This window comes from Arachis ipaensis, chromosome B5, assembly GCF_059453495.1.
Source record: "Arachis ipaensis isolate K30076 ecotype BB chromosome B5, ASM5945349v1, whole genome shotgun sequence".
Taxonomy (NCBI): domain Eukaryota; kingdom Viridiplantae; phylum Streptophyta; class Magnoliopsida; order Fabales; family Fabaceae; genus Arachis; species Arachis ipaensis.
Window position 1 is genome coordinate 124,744,805 of NC_142440.1, and position 6,366 is coordinate 124,751,170.

Here is a 6,366-nt window from a genome sequence, read left to right on the forward strand (position 1 = left end):
TCCCAATCTTAGTTTTTGAAAATATCAATCAAATTTTCAAATTTCTTTTTAAAATCTTTTAATTAATTTTCGAAAATTCTTCCCCTCTTTTCACATCCTTTTATTTAAGGGACTAAGACTCCTCATCAAGGTGCAATTCGAACCCTATTTCTTTAATAAGTTCGAATTCTATCATCTCTACCTCCTCCTTCTATTCTTCTTTTCCTCTGACACCTCAAGGAATTTCTATATTGTGACATAGATGATTCCCTACTTTCTTGTTCTCTTCTCTTTCATATGAGCAGGAACAAAGATAAAGGGATACTTGTTCAAGCTGATCCTGAACCTGAAAGGACCTTGAAGAGAAAGCTAAGAGAAGCTAAAGAACAATTCTCTTTAGAGGGCCTAACAGAGCTCTTCAAAGAAGAAGAAACCATGGCAGCCGAAAACAACAATGCCAACAATGCAAGGAAGGTGCTTGGTGACTTTACTGCACCTACTCCTAATTTCTATGGGAGAAGCATCTCTATCCCTGCCATTGGAGCAAACAACTTTGAGCTTAAGCCTCAATTAGTTTCTCTAATGCAACATAATTGCAAGTTTCATGGACTTCCATTGGAAGATCCTCATCAATTCTTAGCTGAGTTCTTGCAAATCTGTGACACTGTCAAGACCAATGGGGTTGACCCTGAAGTCTACAGACTTATGCTTTTTCCTTTTGCTATAAGAGACAGAGCTAGGACATGGTTGGATTCACAACCTAAAGAAAGCCTGAACTCTTGGGAAAAGCTAGTCAATGCCTTCTTGGCAAAGTTTTTTTCACCTCAAAAATTGAGCAAGCTTAGAGTGGAAGTCCAAACCTTTAGACAGAAGGATGGTGAGTCCCTCTATGAAGCTTGGGAGAGATACAAGAAATTGATCAGAAGGTGCCCTTCTGACATGCTTTCAGAATGGAGCATCATAGGAATCTTCTATGATGGTCTGTCTGAACTATCTAAGATGTCATTGGATAGCTCTGCTGGAGGATCTCTTCATCTGAAGAAGACGCCTGTAGAAGCTCAGGAACTCATTGAAATGGTTGCAAATAACCAATTCGTGTACACCTCTGAAAGGAATCCTGTGAATAATGGGTCAACTCAGAAGAAAGGAGTTCTTGAGATTGATACTCTGAATGCCATATTGGCTCAGAATAAAATATTGACCCAACAAGTCAATATGATTTCTCAGAGTCTGTCTGGAATGCAAGCAGCAACAGACAGTACTAAGGAAGCTTCCTCTGAAGAAAAAGCTTATGATCCTGAGAACCCAGCAATGGAAGAGGTGAATTACATGGGAAAATCCTATGGAAACACCTATAATCCTTCATGGAGAAATCATCCAAATCTCTCATGGAATGATCAACAGAGACCTCAATAAGGTTTCAACAACAACAATGGTGGAAGAAACATGTTTAGCAATAGCAAGCCTTTTCCATCATCTTCTCAGCAACAGACAGAGAATTCTAAGCAAAACCACTCTGACTTAGCAACCATTGTCTCTGATCTAATCAAAACCACTCAAAGTTTCATGACTGAAACAAGGTCCTCCATTAGAAATTTGGAGGCACAATTGGGTCAGCTGAGTAAGAAAATTACTGAACTCCCTCCTAGCACTCTCCCTAGCAATACAGAAGAGAATCCAAAAAGAGAGTGCAAGGCCATAACCACATCTCACATGGCCAAACATGGAGAGGAGGAAGAGGCAGTGATCTCCACTGAGGAAGGCCTCAATGGACGTCTACTGGCCTCCATGGAGTTCCCTGATGAGGAACTATGGGAATCTGAGGCTCACACTGAGACCATAGAGATTCCATTGAATTTACTTCTGCCATTCATGAGCTCTGATGAGTATTCTTCCTCTGAAGAGGATGAAGATGTTACTGAAGAGCAAGTTGCTAAGTACCTTGGAGCAATCATGAAGCTAAATACCAGGTTGTTTGGTAATGAGACTTGGGAGAATGAACCTCCATTACTCATCAAAGAACTGGATGACTTTACTAGGCAGAAACTACCTCAAAAGAGACAGGACCTTGGAAAATTCTCCATCCCTTGTACCATAGGCACCATGACCTTTGAGAAGGCTCTGTGTGACCTAGGGTCAAGCATAAAGCTTATGCCTCTCTCTGTAATGGAGAAGCTAGGGATCATTGAGGTACAAGCTGCAAGAATCTCACTGGAGATGGCAGACAATTCAAAGAAACAGGCTTATGGACTTGTAGAGGATGTCTTGGTAAAGGTTGAAGACCATTACATCCCTGCTGATTTCATAATCCTAGAGACTGGGAAGTGTATGGATGAATCCATCATCCTTGGTAGACCCTTCCTAGCCACAGCAAAAGCTGTGACTGATGTTGACAGAGGAGAATTGATCATTCAAGTGAATGGAGACTCCCTTGTGTTTAAAGCTCAAGGATATCCCTCTGTCACCATGGAGAGGAAGCATGAAGAGCTTCTCTCAATACAGAGTCAAACAGAGCCCCCACAGTCAAACTCTAAGTTTGGTGTTGGGAGGCCACAACCAAACTCTAAGTTTGGTGTTGAACCCCCACATTCAAACTCTGAGTTTGGTGTTGGGAGGTTCCAACATTGCTCTGAACATCTGTGAGGCTCCATGAGAGCCACTGTCAAGCTATTGACATTAAAGAAGCGCTTGTTGGGAGGCAACCCAATTTTTACTTATCTATGTTAAATTTCTATTTTCTGTTGTTATTTTATATTTTCTGTAGGTTGATGATCATGTGAAGTCACAAAAATAATTGAAAAAGCAAAAACAGAAGGAAAAACAGAATGAAAAATAGAACACCCTGGAGGAGACAGTTACTGGCGTTTAAACGCCAGTAAAGGGCACCAGACTGGCGGTTAATGCCAGGAATGGGCAAGAAGCTGGCGTTAAACGCCAGAAATGGGCAGCAGCCTGGCGTTTAACGCCAGGATTGGCAGAAAGGGGGCATTTTGCACACCACTTGGTGCAGGGCTGAGATATCCTTGACACCTCAGGATCTGTGGACCCCACAGGATTCCCACCTACCCCACCACTCTCTCTCTTCTTCACCCATTCACCAATCACCTCAATACCTCTTTCCCAAAAACCCCTCACCTATCAAATCCCACAATTCTCTTCACCACTCACATCCATCCTTCATAAAACCCCACCTACCTCACCATTCAAATTCAAACCACTTTCCCTCCCAAACCCACCCTCTATAACCAAACCATACACACCCCTCTCACCCCTATATAAACCCATCTTCACTCCTTCATTTTCACACAACCTAAACACCACTTCTTCCCCTTGGCCGAAACACAAAGCCCACTCCATCTCCTCTATTTCTTCTTTTTCTACTCTCTTATTTCTTCTTTTGCTCGAGGACGAGCAACCTTCTAAGTTTGGTGTGGTAAAAGCTAAAGCTTTTTGTTTTTCCATAACCATTTATGGCACCAAAGGCCGGAGAAACCTCTAGAAAGAGGAAAGGGAATGCAAAAGCTTCCACCTCCGAGTCATGGGAGATGGAGAGATTCCTCTCAAGGGTGCATCAAGACCACTTCTATGAAGTTGTAGCCAAGAAGAAGGTGATCCCCGAGGTCCCTTTTAAGCTCAAAAAGGGCGAATATCCGGAGATCCGACATGAGATCCGAAGAAGAGGTTGGAAAGTTCTCACCAACCCCATTCAACAAGTCAGAATCATAATGGTTCAAGAGTTCTATGCCAATGCATGGATCACCAAGAACCTTGATCAAAGTGTGAACCCGGACCCTAAGAATTGGCTTACAATGGTCCGAGGGAAATACTTAGATTTTAGTCCGGAAAATGTGAGGTTGGCATTCAACTTGCCCATGATGCAAGGAGATGCACACCCATACACTAGAAGGGTCAACTTTGATCAAAGGTTGGACCAAGTCCTCATGGACATATGTGAAGAGGGCGCTCAATGGAAGAGAGATTCAAGAGGGAAGCCGGTTCAACTAAGAAGGCATGACCTCAAACGCGTGGCTAGGGGATGGTTGGAGTTCATCCAACGCTCAATCATTCCCACTAGCAATCGGTCCGAAGCTACTATAGACCGGGCTATCATGATACATAGCATCATGATTGGAGAGGAAGTGAAAGTTCATGAGGTTATATCCCAAGAACTCTACAAGGTGGTGAACAAGTTCTCTCCTTTGGCAAGGTTAACCTTCCCTCATCTCATTTGTCACCTTTGTAATTCGGTTGGAATTGACATAGAGGGAGACATTCTCATTGATGAGGACAAACCAATCACTAAGAAAAGGATGGAGAAAACAAGAGAACTTCATCAAGAGCATGAGGAAATCCCTCATCATGAAATCCCTGAGATGCCTCAAGGGATGCATCTTCCTCCACAAACTATTGGGAGCAAATCAACACCTCCCTAGGAGAATTAAGTTCCAATATGGGACAACTAAGGGTGGAGCACCAAGAGCATTCCATCCTCCTTCATGAAATTAGAGAAGATCAAAGAACCATGAGAGAGGAGCAAAAAAGGCAAGGAAGAGACATTGAGGAGCTCAAGCACTCCATAAGATCTTCAAGAGGAAGAACAAGCCGCCATCACTAAGGTGGACTCGTTCTTTAATTTCCTTGTTCTTTATTTTTCTGTTTTTCGAAAATTGTGCTTTATGTTTATTTATGTTTGTGTCTTTATTACATGATCATTAGTGTCTAAGTGTCTATGCCTTAAAGCTATGAAAATGAATCCATCACCTTTCTTAAATGAAAAATATTTTTAATTAAAAAAGAAAAAGAAGTGCATGAATTTCAAATTTTAAAACAGTTTAATTATTTTGATGTGGTGGCAATGCTATTGTTTTTCTGAATGAATGCTTGAACAGTGCATATTTTTGAATTTGATTGTTTATGAATATTAAAATTGTTGGCTCTTGAAAGAATGAAAGGAAAAGGAGAAATGTTATTTGATGATCTAAAAAATCATAAAATTGATTCTTGAAGCAAGAAAAAGCAGTGAAAAGCTTGCAAAAAAAAAAGAGAGAAAAGAGAAAAGCAAGCAGAAAAAGCCAATACCCCTTTAAACCAAAAGGCAAGGGTGATAAAAAAGATCCAAGGCTTTGAGCATCAGTGGATAGGAGGGCCCACAGGAATAAAAATCCTGGCCTAAGCGGCTAAACCAAGCTGTCCCTAACCATGTGCATGTGGCGTGAAGGTGTCAAGTGAAAACTTGAGACTGAGCGGTTAAAGTCGAGGTCCAAAGCAAAAAGAAGAGTGTGCTTAAGAACCCTGGACACCTCTAATTGGGGACTCTAGCAAAGCTGAGTCACAATCTGAAAAGGTTCACCCAATTATGTGTCTGTGGCATTTATATATCCGGTGATAATACTGGAAAACAAAGTGCTTAGGGCCACGGCCAAGACTCATAAAGTAGCTGTGTTCAAGAATCAACATACTTAACTAGGAGAATCAATAACACTATCTAGATTCTGAGTTCCTATAGATGCCAATCATTCTGAACGTCAAGGGATAAAGTGAGATGCCAAAACTGTTCAGAGGCAAAAAGCTAAAAGCCCCGCTCATCTAATTAATACTGATCTTCATAGATGTTTTTGGAATTCATTGTATATTCTCTTCTTTTTACCCTATTTGATTTTCATTTGCTTGGGGACAAGCAACAATTTAAGTTTGCTGTTGTGATGAGCGGATAATTTATACGCTTTTTGGCATTGTTTTTAGTATGTTTTTAGTATATTTTAGTTAATTTTTATTATGTTTTTATTAGTTTTTAAATAAAAATCACTCTTCTGGACTTTACTATGAGTTTGTGTATTTTTCTGTGATTTCAGGTATTTTCTAGCTGAAATTGAGGGACCTGAGCAAAAATCTGATTTAGAGGCTGAAAAAGGACTGCAGATGCTGTTGGATTCTGACCTCCCTGCACTCAAAGTGGATTTTCTGGAGCTACAAAAGCTCAATTGGCACGCTCTCAATTGCGTTAGAAAGTAGACATCCTGGGCTTTCCAGCAATATATGATAGTCTATACTTTGCCCGAGATTTGATGGCCCAAATAGGCGTTCCAAGTTAGCTCAAGAATTCTGGCGTTTAACTCCAAAACTAGCACAAAAGCTGGAGTTAAACGCCCAAACTGGCACAAAAGCTGGCGTTTAACTCCAAGAAAAGTCTTTACACATGAAAGCTTCAATGCTCAGCCCAAGCACACACCAAGTGGGCCTGAAAGAAGATTTCTGCATTAATTACTGATTTCTGTAAACCCTAGGCTACTAGTTCTCTATAAATAGGAACTTTTGCTAATGTATTTACACACTTGATAAACTTTTGATCTTTGAGAGTCTTATGCACATTTGGAGGCTGGCCTCACG

General features: G+C 41.0%; 1 non-coding gene across 1 annotated transcript; it reads right to left on the reverse strand.

Moving 5' to 3' along the window:
* Nucleotides 1-816: 816 nt before the first annotated feature.
* On the reverse strand, nt 817-924 carry LOC148565677 (small nucleolar RNA R71). Its single transcript, XR_015885278.1, has one exon. It is a non-coding gene; the product is annotated as a small nucleolar RNA R71 (small nucleolar RNA).
* Nucleotides 925-6,366: the final 5,442 nt, after the last annotated feature.